Here is a 26,598-nt window from a genome sequence, read left to right on the forward strand (position 1 = left end):
GTTTAGAGATTGAATGATGTACATCGGTGGAAGAAGAATGTAGTCGTTGCGGAGGATGCAGTTTGGGGTGCTGGTGAATTTAATTGCACTACACAGGAAGTAGGTTAGACTGGGAATACTGATAGAGAGTTTGATGATATTTAGTTTGAATTAAAACTACAAAATCTGAATGTTATTTGTTGTAATGACAATGCAAATGGAATAAAACCAATTCTCTAAAACGTGATGAGGACACCATCACTCCTGCAGTGAGATATGGTTGATTTTATTCATTTGTCCAGTTTATTTAGCTCCAACTACAAAACCAAACTCAGCAGATTTGTAAAGAAGGTCGTGCTTTAATGGAAAAACACTGATATTCTTTTCCACAACACGGCTATTTTTAAGGGGCAGGAAATATTTAATTGGACTAATATCCAGTTATTCTATTCTTTTTCAATAGAAAATTGTCAATCAATGAATAATAAATTCACCTATAAGCACACACGGTTAGTCAGTTGTGCATTTTGTTGAGTTTTCTATTTTCTTTTGAATATGTAATGTCATAAATATGTATATTATAATTATTTATATTGTACGACACATAAAATAACAATTACATGAGTTCCATTCAGTTATTCCTGAATTATGAATATACTATATATATTGTATATCATTATGTATTTTTATTTTACTTCTTATATCCAGCATTTTTTCAAGTGTTAATAGTAAAATCTAAAAATAAATCACTCTACAGTCCAGTATATACTGTAAGTTTAAACATACGGTATGTAGTAGTAGTAAAGAACTAGGACAGTATTATATACACAAAATATAAGAACATTATTTACTTATAGATATTTCCTTTTCAAGACTATATTGTGATTATTACTATTATATTGTTATTTATTTACATTTTAATGCAGCAGGCGGTCCACATGAAGCTGGTTTTCAACTGAAAATGTGTTTTCTATGTTAAATTAGAGTTGTCAAATACATGTAGTAGGGCAGCACGGTGGAGTGGTGGTTAGCACTGTCGCCTCACAGCACTCCAGCTTCCTCCCACAGTCCAAAGACGTGCAGGTGTTAGGTTCATTGATGACTCTAAATTGCCCGTAGGTCTGAATGTGAGCGTGAATGGTTGTTTGTCTCTACGTGCCCTGCGATAGACTGGCGTCCTGTCCAGGGTGGACCCCGCCTCACACCTGATGTCCGCTGGGATCGGCTCCAGCCCCCCGCGACCCTGATAGAGACAAGCGGTTGGAGATAGACGGATGGAAATACATGTAGCGGAGTAAAACGTACTATGTGTCCTTCTGTAAAAATGCAGTAGAGTATTATAAATGTAAATACTCAAGTATAGTACACCACTAGGCAATGTACAGTACTCACTTCAGTGTGACTGCAGTCTAGTTTTCCTTTGTGACAAAAAATGAACTTCTGACTGCTGACCAGTTTAAAGCTCATCCTCTTTCTCCTTCTTACACGGGATCAATTCTGACCCCGGCCCCCGCTGCCAAAAAAGCCTGATTAATGCAGCCGGGCCGGCCAGACCTGGTGTTGCATTTTAAGAAGCCACCTTACCACTTCTGTCACGCGCGTCCACCCATTGTGAGTGACTCCGGGGCCACTGGGGGCCATTGTCAAACGTGGGGGTGGATGTCAAGATGGTGGGCAGCGAGGTGGTGACCCTCATTGTCCAGCTGAGGGTGGGCGGGGGACCAAGAGGCTACTTCCAGTGGTGTGTCACGGCCGTGAGAACGGGAACCCCTGAATAGGCCGGGGGTCAGGGTCAGGACAGCGGGCAACTCAATTAGCACTTAAAGCAGGAGGAGAGCAGCTGAGATAGCCTTATCCCTGCACCGTCTGTTCATTTGACTTCTACTTTTTTATCCCACCAGCACTTGTTTTTGCATACATGCTAATCATGTCTCTCAGTGTGAGGAAAGTTACTCACACATGTCTAAGAGCTGTCCTCTCTAGGGATTGTGGACAGTTTGGACAGTTGCTGCTAGGCAGTCTCAGACTCCTCTACCATCCCAGTCTGTTCTCCAGTTAAACCAACCCGGCTTTGTTGTAGGCAGACAATAGCTGGTTTCTCAGTGAGTCAATGTTGCATCTGAAGTTTGATTTGTGTGTTGACATGTAAATAATTTCCTGGCAGATAGGTCACTCTCAGTTTAATGTTAAGTTAAAAAGACATTGTCCCCCCCGTAGAGGGTAAATGCCTAATTTACATGCTAATTAATGGAATATTCCTTTAAAAAAGTGGGTGGGAAGATCTCATAATTCCTATCTTGTTCACATATCAATTGAAAAATAACTTTGGTTAGTACTTTGTTGTTGTTGTTTTTTTTCAAAACATCACTGAACATGACTTTAATTGTAAACTAGAGTGGCATTTGGTGTCATGCACTATCTCACAATGTTAGTGTTCAGTTCAGGTCTGGAACTCGTTTTTCCAATAATTTTAACACCACATGAAATCAGCACAATTGCCGTATCATGCATCATTGCTATATACTTTCTTCTTCCTTTGCCCATGCTTCGCCATTCCACCAAGTCTCATGACCATCGGCAAACGTCTGCATGGGAGGTCACAGCTGATGAATCCTACACGCCTGCAGTTGTAACTTTGACAACACACACAGCGAGGAACAGACCGTCGTGAGCAGCAGTTCAGGTGCATTCAAATCGCTGAACTCTTGAATACACAGGGCTGGCTTAATAAGCAAGACGGGTGAAAAACATGTAGACCGACATACTGAGTACGAGCTGTGACTTATTTAATGGATTTGTATACAACGTGTCCACCACATTGTATACGAATCCATTAAATACGGACCATGGTCAAGAGGTGGCCATGAAAAAGCATTTTTATTTCCTTTTTACCCAACACACAAAGCAGCTCTAATTGCTGCACTTGTGAAAGCCAGTAATGAACATGGAAACTGTACTCTTCTCTTCAACTCTGTACTCTAATCCAATATAACCTTTCCAGCCTTTAAGGTATTCAAACGACTGCTGCAGCCAGACCTCCTAGACTTAATGATTGTCTTCAAATCTAATATGGTGTCAGCTCGCGTCTATATGACCACATATGAGTCTAAACACAGCCTGAGTGGGTCCTTGCAATTGATTTCCAGTGATTCTCAAGTTTTTGACTAAGCTCCAGAGTCGAACCTGTCCAGCTGTTTGAAATGATCATGTCTTCACTTTATAAGATATTCTATGATAAAGGCTCAGTAGGCAAAAACTTGCATAAATAAAGTAATGTGAGAGGAGATCAGACCTCTGCGTCTCTCCTAGGCTCTGTTTTCGGCCTGCAAGGAATCTACCCTGTGACGGTAGACTTAGCCTCCTGCTAACCGTAGCCAAAGGAATACAGCTGCTGCTAATACAAGATCAGGTGTGTGTTGCTACGTTAAAGCCCTGAATCATACTATTCCACCTCAAACGTCTTCACATACCTACAAGTTCGCCAAGAGTGACAGTATATTCCCTTCTATAATTTTTGCCAGTGACCGGCGCCCAGTGACCGGGGTTTGGTACCTTGCCTATGGATTGAGCAATGCCGCCCCAACACACTTGTGTCTCCAGTAATCCCACTTTCATCCCCTCTGATGTAAAAATGTTTCATAAAAGTTACAAATAAGAAGTCCAGTGTCAGACTCAGTGACACAGAGATATCAGTTGTCAGAAATGAGCTTCACAGCAGACTCTGACGACTGGGTGCAGGAAGGGTTTACTTTTACAAAGGCATCAGTTACGTCCGGGCCTTTTCCTTCCTTCCTTCCTACCCTCCACTTTTTGTCTCATCGTTTTCCATCGTCTGAATGGATTAGCATAGATCTCGTACACTGACAGGACTGACCTTCACTGCAGCTAAACACTTGTCAAAATGCCAAATGTAATTACCACGCTCTTTAGGTCAAAGTAATGTGTTTCATCTACCTCACTTCGCGATGTTATTGATGTGCAGGCCCTCGGACCTCAGACTGCAGTCGAGTCCCCTTTCGTGCCTCTAGCAGCACCGGCTCAAAGTGAGGAAATGTATGCGTAATTATGCCAAAGTAATGTGGTCAAGTTGTTATCTGTGTTGACAAGTTTGCACGTTGCTACGCTGCTAGATGTCTTTGTGTGACTTTGTCAGCCTATACGCTCTCAGATCCTGTCATTATGGATCATTTAAAGTTATCTCGCAGCGCTGCAGAGTGCTTCCCTCGCACTGCATCTCAAAGGTCGTCATCATCACCATCATCCTCATCTCTATTACCGTTCCTCTGTAAATTGCATGCCTGTAAATTGTCATCTCTGTTATGCTGCCTCGACATCAGCTGTCTCTCAAGGGAACCCATTACTTGTCTTGTATCCACATTGACTGTTGACTATAATAACACAGACGTTTCTTGAATCTTAACGTCTTGTTTCGATGTTGACTAAGGAAATTACTCTCAAACTTTAAATCATAGTTCCAAGAAAGCATTGTTTTCTCAATGCTCGGATATCGTTTCTTTCGGCGATATGCACAGTTGCAGAGAAACATTTGATGTTTTTTGACAACACATCCATAGATGCTGTCATTAGTAACACCGCTGACTGATTTTGTGTCCCTGCTGTCACTGCGTGGAACTCCTTTAATTGTTCCCATTGATTGCCGGAGTGATTGCATTGGAAACAGCTCCCGCAATTGGATCCATCCAGCGGTCTCTCCGTGCCCTTCAGGAACAGGCAAATCTATTTGAGTTAACTTCATATCAGTTCACCTGCTAAATCAGTTTTCATCCCACGCCGACGGCTAATCGATTGGAGAAGTGTCTCTCACCTGTTGCGAAAGAAGAAAAAAAAATCAAAACAGGGGGAGAGGTGAGGGGTGTGCTGGTGTTTAGTGATGCAATTCGCTGTGACACTGTGCTGTGTTTTTATCTTCTCTGCTGTCGTCACAGCAGAGCTGGAGGCATTTTGTGAGTTGCAAGATGCCTCATCCAGGCTTTAAAAAGCCTGCAAGCCCCCCTGCTGATACAGAGTCACCTGTGGTTATTTTGGTCTGACTTCAGACAGAGAGTGGAGCTGTGCGCTGTCCTCATGAGCTTTGCGAGCATCTGTGAGTCCTGCCGTCGAGCACAGGGGAGGGAGGGGAGGGGGGGGAGGGAGACACAGGTGCTGTGCCGAGCTTGAGTTTGCACAGCGGTGCAACGTGATCCCCGAGCCAACCGCGTAGCCACCCTGCCAGCCACTCAGCCAAGCAGCCAGCCTGATTTCCCCGGTGCTGGCATCGGCCTGCTGGCAGCGCCAACCCCTCTCTCCCACTCCTGCAGCTGGCAGAATCTCTGCGAGTTGGCCTCAGCTCCTGACGTTTGCTGCGGGGTTGGCAGACCTCACCCAGATGGCCGCCTTGTACCGAAGCTGGCTTCGTGCTTGCATCACTTTTTAATCATTCCCCAGGCTCCTGAGCTGTCGTGGAAGGAGAAGGCTTCCGTTAGTTGCGCTGTGACATTTCTCCTGTGAGAATACAGGAGGTGAGAGGTGGGAAACTCTGCTGCAGCTCTCACACTTTCCAATGATTTGTGGTTTATGCTGCTTTTCAGCAAACCAGTTGACAGTTGTTGGATTGAAAACAAACGGGGGAAAAAGATCTGGTCTCACCATCCTGAGTCAACCTGCATACACATCAAACATACACACACACACACTCACACACACACACACACTCACACACACACACACACACACACACACACACACACAAACGCACACACACATTACAACTAACACTGCTTTTTTATTTGAATAGGCCCATAATGGTCCTATCTTTACCACTCAAAATGACGGGACAGTGTCAAGGTGCCTCTCGACTTCATATTTTATTTATGATCTAATTTAAATCCTACTGCATCACCTATCATTTATATCCCACTAACTTTGTACTCCCAGCTGAACGGAAGAACAGACCTTGACCTCCCCCAAAACTTGATAGCACTGCGATTGAATAATTTAATATACATTTTTTAAACTGCACTCGATGGGAGTAAAATTATCTCGTAGAATTTTCTTAATATCCTCAGATTTAATGACCATGTCTGTTTGACTGCTCCTAATTATCACATCATCACCCTGCTGTTTTTCTAAGCTTTCTTTCTGACACAAAATATGACATATGGTACCTGTAATATGGTGAAAGTGCAGTTAATTGAACTATTTAAAGACACCGGAGACACTGTTGACAGGTAGGGTCTCTTTGCTTTAAGCTCTCCTTCCCTGCATATCTTTTTAAAGCACTGCTGTAAAAGTCTATTACTATTGAAAATGCACCCTTAACATTTTTTATCTTTAAAACCTTTATACATTTAAAAAATGATTTCAACATATAAAACAAATATGCTATATCTGTCGCCGTATAGCTGATATTTTTTCTAATATAGATCGTCATTTCCAAACACTCCATGTGAGCACAGCAGCCTTTATGGGAGCATTGAGTCATCTGGAGTTGACACACTGGGGAATTGGAAAGTGTCATTGCCAACAAGCTGGTGTTCAGAATCTGATTCAGATATGAGATATGACGGTGTGTGTGCGTGCGTGCGTGCGTGCGTGCGTGCGTGCGTGCGTGCGTGCGTGCGCGTGTGTGTGTGTGTGTGTGTGTGTTTTGACACCCGCTATACGCCAAGTGTGTGTCACACTTATCAGTATTAGTGGGACTGGCATAGTTTTTTTGGTTCAAAACAATAAAAGAAAGCATGACAGAGGTAAATATAAATGAGATACACCCTGAACAGAATCAGGCTCAGTTTATTCACATTCATTTCCTCTAAACAAGGAAAAATAATACATATTTGTGATGTATAAATATTGTTACTTTCACCGAGGAGCTTGTGTTTTCAGCTCGGTTTGCTCACTTTGATTTATAAGTTCGGCCATGCGTGTTGAATTAGCTGATGTTTTCCACTCAAGACAGTATTTTGCAACATCAGTTAGCAAGCGATTCTGCCACATCAGCAAGCAACCTAACAGTAGTAGTAACTACTACGATTTTTAACAGCCCTGAGGTAAAAACATTTTTTTTCGTACCACCACAACATAGTGCACACATGCTGTGCCTCCGCTACACACACTCTGCAGCGGCCTCCAGCTCCCAGACCCGGCAGCATGCTCCAGCACCTGAGTCGCTCCGAGTCCGGAATTGCTGCTGTTACGCAGGAAAGCTGCTAACTTAGGTCCATCTCTGGGCCGCTGCTGCAGAATAAACAACAGAAGAACCACATGTTTGGACTCTGATGCTTCATTTGTTGATGTTAGCGGACTCTCCATTCAGCCATCACCTTGGCTGTAGGTGAGCTGAAGAGAGGTGAGGGAATCGGGAGCCCACAGAACGACAGATCCTTTGGAGTTTTGTGGAAATCTGTCCCGAACCTTAACATAGGAGTCAGTCCACATGCTGTGAAGGCCTCAGTTTTAAAGTTACGTAACAGCCTGTTCACCTATTAGCAATAAAAAAAACTATGAATACATGAAAACGTTACACAAAAGGAGCTTTCACTTTCAGGGAACAGTCAGGCGGTTCATCTCTATATACAGACTATGGTATTTACCATGACATCACGAATACTTAACGATAAACTCTCTGTCTCTGTAGCAGAACACACTTCCTGATGGGAAGGAGGCGAGTCATATTCTTTGCCGTTTGACTGCAGCTGAGATTTTCAGGCCGGCCGTGTTATTACAGACTCCTGACCGAAGTCGCCTGCTGCTTGCTCTCTCACCGGCCCAGGGAGGCCGCCTGGACCCGGCGGCTCATTCTTAGCCGTCTTCAAGATGTCTGATGAGATGTAGAGGCAGACAGCCAGATTGATTGGCCCCTCTTGAGCACACAGGCCTTGATTACAACTGCACTCAAGTGCCACCGCCCTTCTTGATTTCTCTCTCGCAGTCTTGTTCGTCTGTCTCTCTCCTCTCAGCCTCCCTCCCTCTCCCTTTTCTCATGATTTATTTTTCCCCACAAAGAGAGAGGGTTGATAAGGAGAGGCGGCGGAGGGGGGAACAGAAAAGAGCAGAATGTCTAACGAAGATGGAAAGTAGAACAGGGCGAGGATGGAGCCGCCTGTTAATGACTGATTTTAGATGAATTTGGAGTTCGGTTTGAGAGGATTAGATCAATATTTTAAGAACTGAGCAGCGATAGGTTACAGAATCTGTCACAGGATGATTTGCAATTGTTCGAGTTTGGGGGTGTATATCCTGTCTGTCCTGTAAATTAGAAATCCTATAAACAGCCCTGTGTAGTGTAGTGAGAACAGAGAGAGTGTTAAAGCGATTATTCAGGCTCTGCATGTTTCTGGTGGGTGGAAGTATTCTGGCAGTAATCTAATCCTCTTCTTGAATTAGGTTTTTTTATATATTTTCAGGTTTTGCAATACCCATTACAGCGCTCTGCTGCTGCCCTAATACGATGGATGTAGACTGGATTGTGTTTGTGGTGCTCACAGCATTGAAAGATCCCACTGAAACAATCTAAACAGCCATGACACCACAGTTTCATCATCTCAAGTTTTGTGAAGATGACCTGTGGCTCTGCCCGCACAAGACTGTTTCAGGTTATTTTTTGAAGATTTAAAATTATAGAAGCCGCACCAAGACAGTGACAAACTGGAACCCCACAGGGTCTCATAAAGCCAACTCCATCTCCCCCTAACACAGGGATGTGTTGTTCTGACTGACTGTTGTAGCCCGCGGACTTTCAAAGTGCATGTCTACACACTATTTATTCTACTTTAGCGCTCAGGGACTCAACTTGCACTCAGTTATGCTCAAAATCATATTTATGGCATACCTGTCTCCTCATGTTTGTAATTAGTGTGCATAGATTCTGAAGTGGCTTTTTTGTCAGTGCTTTAGGAGAAATGTTTTCTCTGAGGTACGAACACAGTTTACGAGTGGTCCAGACCTGTAACAGGAGTCATGTGCAGCTAGTCTGCTCTTAGCTAAACCTCATTTTTCACTGATGGATTCTATATTCATCAGAACTTTGAAGCAATTTTGCGTTACACTTCATCATTATGTTGATATCATACTGTTTGACTCTCATCTCATCTTCATCAAGCTTATCCGGGGTCTGGTCGCGGGGGCAGCAGCTTTAGCAGGGGACCCCACACTTCCCTTTCCCGGACCACATTAACCAGCTCTAACTGGGGGATCCTGAGGCGTTCCCAGGCCAGTGTGGAGATATAATCTCTCCACCTGGTCCTGGGTCTTCCCCGAGGCCTCCTCCCAGCTGGACGTGCCTGAACACCTCCCTAGGGAGGCGCCAAGGGGGCATCCTTACCAGATGATCCTGAACCACCTCAACTGGCTCCTTTCAACGCAAAGGAGCGGCGGCGTTACCAACCTGCTGAACAGAATACTCACTCGAGAAACAAAATCTGTATTAATCCACCATGAAAAGAGCCCCCAACAAATGCACTATTCCCTCCTGTCTGATAAAGGTTTGTTAATAACGGACCAACTCTTTTTAGGAAGTTATAATCCCTTTATTTTTATTTTTTTTTAAAGATTATTTTCGGGCATTTTTGTCTTATTTGATAGTGAGAGAGAGACATGATAGGCAGGGGAGAGAGAGGAGAAGACATGCAGTAAAGGGCCCTTGGCTGCCGGGGTAATGACTCAGCTTTAATGGTAGATGGTCAACCCGGTGGACTACCAAGTTAAGACCCTTTTAAAAGAAAAGTTAGATATTTTTCTTTTTACAAATTATACATATTTGACCTATTTTTGAACATTTAAAACTTCAGCAGAAACCAATGAACGAATAAGATGTTCTTAGCCAAACTAGCACAAGCTGCACTCGTCTTGTCTCCACATTCACTTTAATTCAAGGGGTAAATTTATATATTATATATTTTTATATATTTACTTTACAAATAAGAGAAAATAAATATTTTAAATCTGATTAAAATCTTCAATGATGTCTGTAAACATTTAAACCTCTGCATGTCCTCAGATACCATTAGTCGTCTGTGAGCAGCACGGTGACCAACATAGGTTGTTTTGGCGGCAGTAGCTCAGTCCACAGGTGACTTGGCTGGGAACCGTAGGGTCGCTGGTTCATGTCCCTGTGTGGACCAGGTATGGAGCATGGACTGGTGGCTGGAAAGGTGCCAGTTCATCTCCTGGGCACTGCCGAGGTGCTGTTGAGCAAGGCACCGAACCCCCAACTGCTCGGGACGCCTGTCACTGGCAGCCCCCTCGCTCTATCATCTCTCCTTAATTGCATGTATATAGGTCCTGTCTGTGCATGTGTGTGTATTTTGGGCCTGTGTGTGTGTAACATGATTAATAATAAGATTAATGATTCTGTAGATTTTATATTTTAGAGGGAGATTGAAAATGGGTTATCTGCATGGGACAAGTGTCTGTCAGCGTGTAACACCCTCACAGACACTCAGCGTAAAGCTCGAGTCCTGGCCTTGCACAAGTGGAGCACAGAACACCTTGCTTTCATGATGCCTCTCTCCGTTTTTAAGGGTGTGTACCCCTAAGTTGAAATGAGCCTCACCGTTGCGGGCTGTTTCTGCCTCATGCACAGTGTTTCATGTAGTGGAGAAGTGAGAGACAAAAGCAGTCGAGAGCTTCAAAGGTAGCGGGTGACATTTAATGCTCAGTATCTTCAAAGACCAGGCCCTCTTTTGTAGTTCTTCTCTTTGTGTATAATTAATGTAGCCCTATACGGATTTCTCTTCCTTTTTACCTCCTTTTTGGAGCTGGATTAGAACAGCAGATTAGGGAAGTGCACTTTAATTTTCAATTTGCATTCTGGGGACTTCAAACCACAGCACTGCTGACGAGGTTTTGGCAACTGAGTGTGTCGTAGCAGAGAGGTGAGAGAGTCGGCGTCTCCGTGATCATATGATCAAAGATGGTCTTGTAACTGGAAAAGAGTCAGGTTAAATGCTAGAAGAGAACATGAACTTCCATCCAGAGTGATTTTTGATTGACAAGGCCATCATAAAGTGCCCCTAAAAAGTATGTGAGGAATTACATGTCAGGCTGCATGTCTGTGATAATGTACTTGTATCTGGTAAGATAAAGTAAAACAAATATTTTCATTTATAAACATTTAGGAGGGTTAAGATCCCTGTGTATGTCTTTACATTTGACTTGTTAAGCTGGATTTGAATCACTGTCTTCAAATGGAAATACACCTTGAAAGATGGAGAGGCATTTCTTCTCTTTGAGATTCATGTTTTGATGTTAACTAAGTTCTGCTGGATCTACTTCGCCTAATGTTGACATTAGGGCTGCCAGTGGTCGTCACTTAGATCGACCGAGCCCCCCCTCCAGTCTTCCGCCTGTTTGTGACAACGGCAGATTATTTCAGAAGTTCAAGAATAGTGATATTTAGAGATTTCGGTTGAAATGAAAATCAAGTAATACAGAGCATGTAGCAGCTATCATGACATTAGTCCAAACCTGTTGTTTGCTAACAATGAGGGATGTTCTATGAAAGCGCAGTGTTACCAATCATATTACCACTCTTACTTCAGCTAACCTACACTGCGTTAAAAGGGAGGGCTTATCTATATCCAGATAAACCAAAGTGACCTCCTGTTCTCTTCATGATAAACTATGAATATTAATCAAACCAATGCTGAAGAATGAACCATAGAGAACATCACTGTGCTAATTTCCCTCATGGAAAGTTGAGCTCTGTCAGGAGAATTGAGCAGGTTGTGTTTGCCTGAATGAAGTATGTATCCACTGAAGAACATCAAAAGCATCAGTCCTGGGGACAAAGTCAAACATAAGAGGACATGCTGTTCTTGGCCAAAGTTGAAAAAAACACAGAAATCTGAATTAACGTTTGTTCTACAATACGATGTCTGTCATTTGAAACAAATGACAACCCAACAAAATCACTGTGAGCACCAAATGAAACCAAATATTGGAGCTGTCTAAAAGGTAAAAGGTTCGATCCATCAAGCCTGTGTAATTTGCAAAAATATTAAAGTGAAGTGCTTCTCATGTTAAATGCTCACCCCTGTAGAGTTAAAAGGAGGTTTCCACATCACTGAGAACGGTGGGAGTGAATCCAGTCAGTTGAAATGAACTCCAATTTATTTCAAGGCGGAGACCAACTTCTTTTTCTGTCCGTGCGGTACATAAGTGTGCTCCAAAGTCACCACAGTAACATGCCGATAATTATCACATTGACATGGCTGCTCTTTATATTTGGTTCTATTTTAACACGTACAAGTGTTAAAAGAGAACAAACTGGAGAAGGTCCTTCAGCAGGAAGAGTTTTCCTTTTGTTTCAGTGTGAACAGAGGTGTCGAGGAGCCAAAACTGAGCTTTAGGGCACACTCACACTGTCCTTCCGCACCGCGCCCCGGGCTTTAAGGTACTTGTCCCCCCTCCCTCTCCCCCCGCGCCCCAGGCCCGTTTGTACTCACACTGCCTGGGCCTCGTGCAAATGCTTCTTGCTGCCTATACGTCATCACGTCGTAACACGCCACACGCATTGATTGACGTCATCGCGATGCGTCACTTTGTTTACAAATCTTTCCATAGACCTCAGAGTTTTTGTGCGTCTTGTCGACTGTTTTTGAATCTTTTCATCGACCAAATCTGCAGTAAACACTCCACCTCCGCATCACACCAACGTGAACCTTTTGCCGCCATTGTTGTTGTTGTTGTTAAATGTTCGCGCATGGTCCGTTCTTCTAATTTCTATGCCGTAGGCATCGTTCTCGTGCTCGTACACGTGCGCACGCTCGTGCTCGTACATGTGCAAACACGCTCTTCAAAAGCCCACCTCTCTCAGACGGGCCGTGGACGTCCCGCTGGTCGCAGTTATGCGCGGAGCGGTTGCACTCACACTGCTCAAACGCACTAGGCTTTAGCTGAAAAACCTGTTTTGGCCCGGTGTGGAAGGACAGTGTAAGTGCGCCCTAAGTAAAAATACTCAAGTAGAAGTTAGAGTTGTCATAGAGCTAAGTATGTATTTGAGAAGAGTACAGAAGTATTTACTGGAGACATTTATTGAGTAGTGAGGAACTTAAAGTGTAATTCCAGCATAAAATCATCCCATTTTTGGATTGACTTTGGTATTCGACTTAAATGGACTTTACTATGAGAGGAGCTGGTACAGGGGCCAGTAGGTAAGTCTTTAAAACACTCTTTTAATAAACTCCGGTTTCTGTAACTACGTTGTTGGTGCTTTGTTTAATGTGTAAGGACTCTTCTCATGCTGCTGCAGAGGTTTGGTGTTATTTTGAGCAGGATTAGTGGTTAAAAAAGTTGTTTTAATGCGTACACCATGCTGCCCCAGGCTAATCGGTGTTAGCCACATCCGGCTGTTAGTGACTGTTAGCGACTCTCTGGGATTTTCCCCCATCATAGTTTATACACAAAAACACTGTCTTGAGGGCTTATTTGATGTATGTAAGTGTCTAAAAAGACCATGGGATGATTTTACACCGGAATTACACTTAAAAAAATTAAATGCATCTCCCGATTAGATAACCCGCCACAGAATAATCAGAATAATCCAGGCGTGTTCATTTCTCCACCCTGACCTGTGGTCATCTCATCAGTTTTGTTTGAAATTTAAGTGTTTCTTTTTTTTCCCGCGTGAATAATTTAATCTCTTCATCATGCCTCTTCATCAATGAGCTGACTTGTTACATGCACACATTGTCCTCTTGCACACATTATGACAGAAAGTAGAATTAGTTGTGACTTCGAAGCATAAACACATCGGCGACACTTACTGCTCCTAGCTGCTAGCTAAAGCCATAATGTTAATGTGAGTACTGCTGTAACTTCAGCCGCTTTGAACAGAGTCAGAGAAGACGTGGCTGCGACAGAGCACCAACAGATCACGAATGCATACAATAATAAATAAACGTGTAATGAATTAAAACTACTCTGACTCATAAAGTGAGTACTTGTAAAAGAGTAAATGTAATTCATTACTATGTACCTCTGAGTGTGTAGCATGGCTTGTTACTGCTTGTTGAAATATAAAAGTTCTACAATATGTGACCTGGACGTATGAAAAAATGCAATATCTCAATTCTCTGTCTCTGCATTCAGTTTTAATTCAATTTTAACCGAGCTGTCCAAACAACTTTTGACTTGCAAATCACTAAATTGGTGCGTCCTGGGATCTCTTTAAATGATGCTTTCACCGATTGCATTTTTGAAATAGGACTTGTCAGGAAATAGATAACCTTAGTAACGACTACACACACGTTCAAAGAACAGTTATGAAATCACTTGGTCACTTCTGGGAGAACCACTTTGATATTCCTCTTTGCTTCCAGTTGTTTAGATAGATGTATAAGTCGATGTCACTGAACGTACTGGACTTCATTATATGTTTGTCATTTTCGTTTACGCTGTTGTGTGTGTGATTCTGATTTAAAATGTAAAAAGTTGCTCCACTGAACACGGACTGATTTGATCTCTTAAATTACTTTTCTGACACGCAGCTCCCCGCAGTAAAGTCAACAATGTGATAGACGGGCAGCGGTCAGGGTGCTAACTTGCCTAGAGACTGGAGGGTGGGGGTGGGTTTGATGTCGGGAAAGCTCCTGTCCACAGACTTTGTCTAATTCCACTTGTCAACACACAGGTTAAAAAAAATCACTGCAACGGTAATAAGATTGAGGAAAGTGTTGCATTAGCACCTTGAAGTGTAAATAGCTTCTTCTATTGCCTATTAGACCTAGATAACCTGGCGAGGGGGGAGGGTGCATGTGTGGGTGGTGGGTGTATGAAGAAAAGCATATTAACTGTGTCAAAACAGTCAGAAAAAACACCAGAGAATATAATTAGGAATCTTTTTTCTCTCCCTCTGTCTGTTTGTGTTTTAATCTGCTTGTGATGAAAGACAGGTTATTTGTTTCTTCAGCTGCATACTCCGTGCAATATCCTGTCGCCCCGGCTGCCTGCAAAAAGAAATATCTGACATCCTTCCCTCCTCTCTCCTCTCCTCTCGCCTCTCCTCTCTCCTCTGGGTTTTGCATTATAAAGAGATTTCATCTCATCCACCTTTAGCCGGGTTTTGCCTTTGATATTATTTATTTACACCCGTATTGAACAGTTGACGGAGCTAGCCCCTTGAATGGGCCCCTACGTTGTCTTCTCCCTACAATCAATACTGTTCCACATTACATATACATCAGCTCAGAGAGCAATATCGCCCGCTCTCAACCTGCAGCCTAATTAAAATGATAAGCAGCTTCTTTTGAAGCCTCCTTTAATAGGCCTCTGCCTTGTTTCTCGGCTTGAATATTGAATAGATTCATGACTTTACCGGAGATTCAGTTCATTTTGTAAAGATTACTGTGACATGATGAAGGGTTAGAACCTCCGGATGATGTCAGGCCAAGATCACATGGAGCCACTCTGATTGGTCACCTCCAATTTGATGCATTATTACTATAATATTACTTTTAGTGAGTGAAAGAATCCTGCAAGACTCCACTTTGATCGAATGGGAAACTTGGAGTGTTTTCATACCGTGCTTTGAGAAATTATACAAAGTAGCCTTTTGGAGGTAATATAGATTGAGCCTAGCATTAGTTCAGGCAGGCCACGAAGTCAAGCTCAGCTACATAATTTGATAGCAGCCGATCTCAGGCCAACCCAGTGAGCTGGTGATCAGCTGATTCAATCAAGCAGAATCTGGCTGTTAAATCTGATGTCCCACCCTTTCAAAATCAGATTTCCGGGTCCAAACGCTCCGTTGAAACAAAACAGACGCAACAGCCGAACATGTGAACAATTACGATCACCTCGAACATCAGTTAGACACCTTTTTCATCCATAAGAAAAAGGTAAAATTACTTTTAAAAAAAAAATTCAGATCTGTTTAAACAATGGGGAACACAGCACTGCTGCGTTGTAAAAATACAAGGCTTGGACACATATTTTGAGAGGGCGTTACATCAAGACTTAACAGCCGGACTCCTTCTAGGTATACAATTAGCAAACCTCACACAGGGCACCTTATTAAAGCTGCCTGCCCTTGCTGCTTCTTCTGCAAGCCACCTCCATCCCAGCTCCTCCTTTACCACTAATCAATGTCAAGTAGCTCCTCAGAGGACTATGATTGGTTGGCGGACTTCTAGCCTGCGTACTGCGTACTTGTAGGTTGATGGATGTTTGTGTGACGAGAACGCATTTCCGCGTGATCTTGTGTTATCGCGAGGATTAGGCTGCTGTGCAAGGTAACTCTGCACATGCTTAATGCTGTCATTTCACACATCGTTAAAACAACAATTGAGATACTATCGTAGGCATACAGTATATAACACACCCCTATGTATTACTCTTTACTCTTATTTGATTAAACAAGGGCGAGATGTATCCTGGTGCTGTGGTCTGACACCACATGTACTGTATGTCTAAAAGTAAACATAATGAACACAAAGCTGTAACTCACATAACATTTAAATGCATCATTGACTTTTTACACTGCAGTCATTATGTAAGGTAGGATAACTTGTTTGATGACAAACTGAATTTTGATTAAAAATGAAATACAATCTGAGCGTGTAGTGGCTCTGGTTGCAGCAGGCGCCCCATATACAGATGCTAGAAGTCCTCAACGCAGTGACCTGGGTTCGATTGCGATGTCACCTCCTCTTTCTCCCATTTCATGTCAACCCCCAACTGTGCTGCCCAAATAAAGGCACCAAAGGCCAAAAACATGAAATCCATTAAAAAAGATGATAGATGGAAGGATATACGTAAGTGGTTATGTAGGCGGGTGACTCAGTCTGTCTGAGAGTTCAATCAGTTCCTTTTGATAAAAGCTTTAACTGTCACAGGCCTTGACTCACGTTGTTGCACATCATATTTGAAATGCTAATGAGTGAGTTAGATACCCAGCCATACTGAGGTTCTTTTTCTATATGTTATCCAACTTCTGCCTGGACTGGCCTTCCTGTGGCCTCCACAGAGAAAAGAGGAGAAGAGGGGGAGCTAATTGAAATTGTAGAACTGATTTTTCTTTTTAAAAAGATTGTGTCTGAACTGAAAACAAACAAAAAGACAGATGCTTTTTTTGACCCTGATGGAAGGTTAGATATGACATTAAAGGCTTTGTGACTAACAAGAGATTTTCACCCTGAAATCACAAAGTCTCAACTTTTTATTTAGAGAGCAGTCATGGGGAAGGGAAGAACAGAGAGAGGAGGGAAGAACAGAGAGAGGAGGGAAGAACAGAGAGAGGAGGGAAGGGAAAGCAGCAGATACTGTGGTTTCTTCACCGCGCTTGGGTCTGGCTGGGATTTAACCCGACAACCTTAATTGTTTACCAACTGTGCTTTACGTGTAATCTGACGGTGGTGGACAGCAACTAACTGAATTGAGTATTTCTATGCTACTCTATACTTTAACTCCACTACAGTCAGACAAATATCATGCTTTATACCCCGCTACATTGATATGAGATTAATACATACATAGTTACACAAAATGTAACTAAGCTGTATTATCAAAGCTTAAGCAATCAAGCAGAAGATACATAGATTTATATGGGCTCCAGCAGTAACATTATAGTATTATAATCCAACTATATAATATATTTTATTCTGAAATGGGCCGTTCTGCATGATGGGTACTTTTAACTTTTGGTATATGTATATTTTGATTGTAATATTTGAATGTGTTAGGTTTACTGGAGTCAGTATTCCTGTTTTGCTACTTTTAACTTACTGTTGTTAGGCCTGGGCAAAGGAGGACTCAAATGCAGTCAGGGTACGATAAACGCAGGCTTTATTTCCTCGACAAGAAGACACGAACAGACGATATACTCTGGCTCAAAACAAGGGAAGACAAGGACTGAGGGAGGGTGACACAGGTGGACACAATCAGGTAATCAGGGAACACAGCAGACCAGTGACACAGGAGGAAGGGCAAGTGACCTGAAACGAGAGGAAAAGATTAATCTTTAAAAATAAAACAGGAATTCCACAAGACAAAAAAACCAAGACAGGACACCTAGACAGCATAATATCTGAGTACTTCCTCCACCACTGACTGCAGTCCCACAGCAGCCACATTTAGAGTGAAGAGGAAAAACAGTACTCAATCTCCAGGGAGAAACAGAGGCAGTCTAGGCCTCCACACATTATCAGCTGGAAATGTGTGTGTGTGTGTGAGAGAGAGAGATTTGGATCTGCCACCAAAGTCGCATTCCTCTAGACGCGTGGCCAGGTCATCACATCCCTGACTACCAGCTGCTCAGAAAGAGAGAACTGTCTGACACACACACTCGCACAAGTGCACAGTAACACACACATTTTCACCACTCCCATTTCACCAGCGGGCACACACACACACACACACACACACACACACACACACACACACACACACACACACACACACACACACACACACACACACACACACACACACACACACACACACACACACACTCTCTCTCTCTCTCTCTCCTACTCCTTCTCTTGCTCCACTGCCTGCTGGCATGGGACCAAGTCCTGCATAATGGCTCTGCCAAGGCAGATATGTTTACCAGTTAACTGGCTGCTGCACACACACACACACACACACACACACACACACACACACACACACACACACACACACACACACACACACACGCACACACACACACACACACACACACACACTCGCATAGATAGGAGTTGGGATGTTGGGATTACCTCCATTGCAGCAGAACTGGATGTAGTTTGAATCACACATTTCTAGCACAGATGGAAATCAGTTGTCAGACATGAACTACACCAAGACTCAGCCAATCCAATGCTTTAGCTTTGGAGTGGCAGAGCCCTGGAGGAAGCTTAGTCAATGAAATGGCTGAGGCCAAAATACTACTAAAGTCTGTCAGATGGTAGTGAAAAGCACCAGTGTGAATTCATCATTGTCTGAACTTGTAAAGGAGCTTTGACAGACAGACTGGCAAACCAAGGGACTGACAGTCATACCCCTTTCATTCGGATCATCCCTCAGGTGTGCACAACCAGGAATGAAGATTTATTTCTATTTTATTGTATTTCTTTTTTTACCAAATCGTTGTTCTGGCATGGAGACAACTCCTGTTTTCGACCTGTTTTTTTTATTTTAAATACTTTAAAAAAAATCGGTTTATAAATGAGTTTATTTCTAGCGCAGGAAGAAGGAGATGAAATCACAGTTAAACAAACAAACACATAGTTAAAGTCATGAGGCTGTGAGATTGAAAACCGTTTTTAGCCATTGAGCTCTTGAGCAGAAACAGTTCATAACTGTGTATTATTGTCCACTGGTGCAGGGTAAATATCATTAGCTAAGATGATTTTTTTCGGCAGTTTCAAGCCTTTATTCAGTAGGACAGACAGAAAATGTGATGAGAGAGAGAGAGAGAGAGAGAGAGAGCAGGGGAGCAAAGGGCTGCAAGTTGGAGTCAAACCCATGGCCCCTGCCTCAAGGACCCTCAGCCTCTTTACATGGGGCGACTGCTCTAACCACTGCGCCACTGGCCGCCCATCATTAGTTCTTTTAAACTGCTGGTTGTGTTGTTAGTGTGCTAACTGGCTAACTAGCGTCTTGAGCCGTCCTGTCGGTCTTTTGGTTTCCATTTTTCACTGAAGAATACAGACTGCCTGCTTGTGGGGAGAGTTATTTCCTCTCTTGCAGGTGCAGAACGTACATGCTAGTTAGCAGTCAACTGTAGTCTTTGCAGTGCCAAGTTCATCGCCAAGTTCTTTGAAGTTGGCTTGGCGTGTCCGGGCCTTTACCCACCAAGGCAGTCTTTTTTAAACTCTTATCCAAGTAGTTTTAGTTTCCTAAAGTTAGCAGACTTTAAGCATAGATTTGGCAGATCAGAAAACCCTCATGCGAGTAATCTTTCAGGTCTGCCATATGGGTTGTTTTGATGACCTGTTTACACGTGTCAGCTAAATGGCCTGCATGTAAAGAATGCATTTACAGTTTCAGTTATCAGGTTCCTGCTCATCGCAGACTTTGAAATGTTGACACCCCTGACACTGCTGACACGTCTACAGCATCCTGATATAAATGTGAACTGTTTGCAAGTTGTTGCACAGGTCACATAATATGTTCTATTCTGCCCAGCAGACGTTTTAGAGGTGAGGAGGTCGTGGAGGAAGTGCCTACATGCTACATAAACTTCCCTTTAATGCCCTGAGATCAAACCTGTTAAATGAGGTCAGCCTGCTGGTTTATGTTTGCACTCCCTTCGCCGTCCTCTTTGGGACCAACGGAGACCCTCAGATTTCCCAGTGTCTGTCAGAATGGGAATGGAATATTGCTGATTTTCTCTGGGGTCACGGATCAGGAAGCATCAGCTCACCGCTCCTCCACCACAGGGATGGGCGAGTTACAGGCTGTCGCGGCTGCACGGCTTTTGCCGGATCTTGACGGACACAGTGTGTGATTTGCAGCGACAAGCGGAACAAATGTCGGTAATGAGGTCACCTTGGGCTCCAGGTCCGACTTTCAAGCCTGATCTCACTCTCTATCTCCCATAAATACACACACATACACACACACACACACACACACACACACACACACACACACACACACACACACACACACACACACACACACACACTCCAGAGGAAAATCACAAGGCATTCAGAGCCGTATGAATGAAAATGAGACGGACGAGATGCAGGAAAAAGAGTGTTGAGAATCAGTCTTAAACAGATCGACTCCTACTTTCTTTCTTCTTTCTCTGTCTTTTTAAAGTAATGATTTTGTACTCGTATAGAAACAAGACAATATATAAGGGAAACAAAATACAAAAGGCTAGACTTCAGCTTAAAATGAAAGTGCATAATATTCAAACAAAACAATGTATGATTCTCTAAATTAGACATTATTGATATACAGGTTTAATTAATAAACCGTTAATCATTTATTTGTTTTACAGACTTTAAAGACGTTAAAGGATTATCCAAGTTCATCATGATTTAGGTCCAATTTTCATTACTTTGACCATTGATTTGATATCAATCCACCAAGATTTGATATCAAGGACCCTTAAATTGGTATACATTTGTTCACAGACCATTCAAGATTTTGTTTCTGGAATTATTTTGGTGGTTTTATATAATAAGGAGGAGAAATGACCCAATCACAATTTGTTTAAAATAACTTCCAGGTAGAAAACTCCTGAACGTTCAATTCAACTGCACTGAACAAACAGAGGTGAGGAACAGCTGGATATACTCTCATGTCGTTCATATAAAATGCATGTTTGATGCTTTCATATCTCCTTAATAACAACACTTCGACTAACGTTAGGTTGGACACCTAATTTACCTGTTGGGCCGCAGCCTCAAGTAAATGACACTACCCAAAACCAGCAGTGACCCGAGACCAAGTCCATAAAATAAGAATATACATTTGAGTTTTTTGATTAACGTTTTTGCAGATTTCACAGATCTCCACAATGTAAATCAATAAATCAAATCCAGCCGTCCACATGAAAGTGATGGTTGTTAGTGTGACACCACAGCGATCCTGTCGTTAGTTGTCAGCTACAGTTGAGGAGATGAGTGAAGTAAGTCAAACCTATGATCAGAATAGTCACTCTTATGAATCCCACTCACACTGGGCTCACTTCCTAACTAGTGGAAAAAACCCTGTTTTCGGGACCCCCTCGTAACTCCCTCGAGGACACCACAGACCCCTGGTTGAGCAAAATTTCTGCTGTAATCCCTCATTGTACAAGAAGACTGCACAACTAAAGCGACTAAGGTAGGATCTCTATGCAGCCTCAGGCAGCATGGCCACAGGTTTTTTTTTTTTTTTTTTAGCGTTTCCATCAAACTGCAACCTTCAAAGCGTGTCAAGCATTGAAAAATAATGTGTTCTCGCAAGAAATACAACGCTCTATCTGATGGAAACGTGATGCAGACACCAAAGATTACCTGAACTGCTGCATTTTTTAGAGTTTACGTATTAACGACAGAACTCAAATAGTTCACCGAGAACATCCAAACATCACACATCACATCAGGATAATGCTGTAATAATCATCACAAAAGCTGCTGCTGCTGCCAACGAATCAACTACACACCAGTGCATGCGTATACTTGTGTGTGCAGATCTGTGTGAAGGTTTGCGTTTGTCTAATCAAATGTGTTTCTCTGTGTCTGTGTGTGTGTGTGTGTTAATGGATGTAAGTGTGTGTGTGATGCGTCGTAGGGTGTGGGTGTTTTTGTTGCTTTCTGGAACTGCTGTTGCTGGTGTGTGTGTGTGTGTGTGTGTGTGTGTGTGTGCGTGTGTGTGTGTTTGAGAAAGACAAAGCAGAAGTCGTGCACACAGCTCAGTGTCAGATCACATAAGAGGACTTGCTCGCTGAAGGGCAGATTGAAACTTGAAGCTCCTCTGCAATCAAACAAGAGTCGGCTGTGAAAAAGCAGCAGAGGAGAGAGAAACAAGCTCGGATAAATCCCTCTAAAATAAACACATTTACATTCCCACAAAACGTGTCGGTGTGATAGGATTTAGACAACAATGGTTACTGAGGGATTACAGAAATAATAGTAACATCTATAACAGAGACATCTTACAATAAAACACGGTACATTCATGTCACTAATGATGCAAAAGTCAGTTTTGACCAGGTTTTTTACTTGGTTCAGAGGGATCCATGAGTCTACTGTTGCCTAGATACACTCTGTTTCCGTCTTCAGTCCGACTTTGCCTGCACTCCAGCTGATTTCCATGGGGGATGAGGAGTCCATTTTCCTTATCCAATCACAAGAGACTTCAGATCCGAGCTGATTCACTTCTGGTTTAGCGCTGTGCTAAATTGAATAGGGGTAAAACAACTTAGACTATTGGGCCGATTCGATCCGTTTCTGATATTGAAACAAGTTGTTTTGCTCAAAACAATTTATCCGCCACTTTACAGTCACAACAGTAGCGACCGTAGACTCTATGGTAGCGACGCAGTACGCTATGAAGGAGCTCTGCGGAGCACATTGGAGCCTATGACGTAGGCATTTAACTAACTTGGTTGTGAATGGTTAGTGAGTGATGTCTGTATAAACACACAGCTTGACAACAACATTATACCCACCAGTGGCACTGATCCCCACAGTGCTCTTTGGCTTGAATGTGTTTTAAATCAAGAAACCCCAGTTTTATGGCATGATTCCAGAAAACTCGGTAGGAAAGTAGCAGGAAACGATGGAGCAACGTGACACTTGTGTCCGATCAGTTGTTCACTCGTCAGAATCGCACATGCCAATGAAGAGACTGTCAACAACAGACTCTCATTTCACTGGTTTCACAATTAATGGAGATGGTAACGTATAGACCTAGCAAAGTAGTCCGCAGGGAATTGCTCACGTGTTGCCTTGCGACAGTCCAGTTCTAATCCAGGTGCAGAACTATTTGCATTAATGAAGTCATGATCTGTTGACGTTTATTTCTGTTAACTTATAAATGGGGCTTGTAGAACTGCAGCAATGAGTGTGACATTGCAACAGCAATGTCACACTCAAGGTTGTACTGTTGTATTGAGTGTATTGAATCGTCATGCCTGTGAATATCGTCATCCTAATTCCAGCCATGATGATATTCATTACAGCAGAACGCCCTCTTGTGTGGTATATCTTTACTATGTCCTCGTCAAATACCAAAGTTAATGGAAACATTTCTGTCACAGTAGCTTTGTAGTTCTTTTTGCTGGACCACTTGTCCACCCTGACGCGGCTGTGTCAAAGCTTAAAAAGCCCCCCTATCTGTAACATGAGAATGAATAAGGTGAGAATCTGTGATGTTTTGTACATTTAGTGTTGCAACCCCTGTTACTCTAAATGTTTACCTTCGTACATTCGATGTGGATGAATCGATTGGCGACGTAAGTCAGGTACAAAGACAAAACTGCATTTGTCATTTTCAAATAATGATACACTAAGAGAAAGAAATAGAGTCCCAATCAGGATTATAGGGACAATTATGAAAACGCTGTAGTGATTGTGTTTAGTTTGTCTTGCCTGCTTGGCTTTGCACTTGGTTCTCCGCAGCCTAACGACAAGTAAGATCGTAAAGATGTAATTTGCAAAATTGCTCTCATAATTTTGAAAGTCAAACCTCGGTTATGTCCAGAGAGCTTTAATTGACCTTTACACTGTCCCACTGTTCATCAACTTGCCTCATCTGTCAGCTTCACTTAAGGATTCCCTACGTCACCCTGACTACCTTCTCCAGTCCTGATGGAGAGGATTTAGTATTTTCTCTCAGCCAGAGGCTTGAAATTGTGAATAAAGTTGGCCGTGTGAACTCAGTTTAAGTGTTTGTGATCTCGGCTGCTGTGAGCGTAGACGCTTGTCTTTGTGTTAAGTCTTCTGCCGTGAATTTTGAACCTGAATCAGTCAGTGTTCACATCTTTTCAATTACTTTCAATCGCACTGCTTCTAGAATTCACGCCCCATTCAGTCTGGAAGGCACCTTTAGACCTCTGATGTTGGTTTATAGTATATATGAGAGTTATCACTGAGTAACTTCAAAGAAAACCCTACCAATCAACAAACCGGGTCCAGGAATACACGCTGCAGCACCAATATCTGCAATCTGCACTAATCACTGTATGCTCTACCTCTACATCTGTCTTTCTTCAAACGGTATTAATGATGGTGAACTCCTTCATCCCCGCACCTGTTATTGACATTCAATACCTCAGAAATTGCTTGGCCCTGCGGGTAAAAGCAAGGCCTTGGATACACTGTAGGCTCCAGGGAGGAAGAGTATCTCCCTCTTATCCTTTGAATTTGTCCCATAAATGTAGCTTCTGAGTGGGCGCAAGCAGCTTAATGCCAGTTTACCCACCGGTCACTTTCCTTTTGAATCTCCTAGCAAGGCAAAGAGCCAAAGCTTTGGCATGTTGTTATATTTATATGCCGGAGGCTGCCCTTTATTTACAATCTAGACTCTATCGCTCATGCTCCTGAGGGCAGGCACTGGTGTTCAGTACCTCTTCCAGCGCCTCCCTCTCTCCACCGTCTCTTTCGGCTCAAAGTCATCTGGCATCTCTCCAAAGCTGAGCCACCCTCTCCCAGCAAGGGTTTCATATTTTTAATACCTAAGGTTCGATACCAGGTGATTAAAACTACGGTATGCCATCTCTGTTAATTACCTCAGCCCTGAAAAAATACATCAGCAATCAGATTTTCAACCCAAGATGAACAGATGCACAGATTACATTAGAGTAAAAAAAGACTTATTACTAAAACGCAATAATAACAACATGAAGAACATGAAGATAAAAACAGCAGTGGCTCAAGAGGAAGAGCAGATCGTCCACTTCTCGGAAGCTTGATAATAATAATAATAATTCATTTATTTTATATAGCGCTTTTCAGAGACCCAAAGTCGCAGAGTAGGACAGGTAATATTCAGACGATAAACAACAGGAGACAAGGATGACAAGGATGACAGGGAAACAAGGCGAAGGGGGCATGGGGTAATGGTGATACAGACAAATAGCCAGAAACAGGTACAACAATAGAGGTGGGGGGATGGATTGAAGAGCAGTGGGGGGGGGTCAGGGGGAGGGGCTGAATGGGTGAGGAGAGCGGAAGGAGGGTGGGGGGGGGGGGTTCGGGGGGCAGAGGCCAGGAGTGAATGTAGTTATGGGTAGGGGAGGTTGTAGGCTTGTGAGAAAAGGAAGGTTTTTAGACGGGATTTAAATGTTGTGAGTGATGGAGAGTCGCGGATGGGCTGGGGGAGAGAGTTCCAGAGTCGGGGTGCAGTTCTAGAGAAAGCTCTGTGTCCGAAGGTTTTGAGTTTGGAAGGTGGCATGGTCAGAGTTAGGGAGGAGGAGGATCGGAGGGCTGAATGATGGTTTGAACCCCACCTCCTCCAGTCCGCATGTCGAAGTGTCATTGGGTAGATGACAGTAATACCTGTTAGACGTGCTGACGTCATCACTGCTACTTCTGTACAGACGTTAATACTCAGTGCCATTCAGTAGCTTCAACAGACAATTTCAGAGTATAGCATCACCTTTTACTGTTGTAAAATGCCAATAAATATAATCAGTGACTGACTACACATGAGAACATGTTCCTGCAGGAAGGTGATCTGAAATTACAACAGTCATCACAGCTTGTGTTTACATTTGACATATACACTGCAACACGTAGATAGCTACATGCTATAATGTCAGGGAAAAACGCATCTTGGTTGCCGATGTTGATATTATCTTCCCAATTTCCGATCACATTCCTGCTGGAAAATGTTCGATTGTGTTGTTATTGGTGTTGAATCCTTTTTCTTGCATTTTGTCACTTTAAACAAAGTGAAAAAGGTGCCGCGCTCCGTCATACTTAGTCTGAAACAGTCTGTTGCATGTCGTTAAAGCCTGAGTTATAATGGCTGCATAGTCTGCTCGTGTTTAGGCAACATGTCAAGCAGGTATTATTATCGTTATACTGTTATGATAATGATAATTACTATTAACATTATTTTTGCCGTTCTTTTTTTTAAATCATTTTTTCATATTGTGTTGAAGTTAAAAATTCTTGGATCGTTAAAACCTTATCAGTTGTTATAATTAAGATTACTATTATTATTATTATTATCTCATCTCATCTCATCTCATCT

At 42.8% G+C, this 26,598-nt stretch overlaps 1 protein-coding gene across 1 annotated transcript in view; it reads left to right on the plus strand.

The window, feature by feature from the left end:
- LOC310957503 (receptor-type tyrosine-protein phosphatase N2-like) overlaps positions 1–26,598 on the plus strand; it is a gene marked incomplete at its 5' end in the record, with an annotated part of 214,287 nt that overhangs the window by 69,582 nt on the left and 118,107 nt on the right. The window lies entirely within an intron of this gene.

This window comes from Echiichthys vipera, assembly GCF_963691815.1.
Source record: "Echiichthys vipera genome assembly, chromosome: 15".
Taxonomy (NCBI): domain Eukaryota; kingdom Metazoa; phylum Chordata; class Actinopteri; order Perciformes; family Trachinidae; genus Echiichthys; species Echiichthys vipera.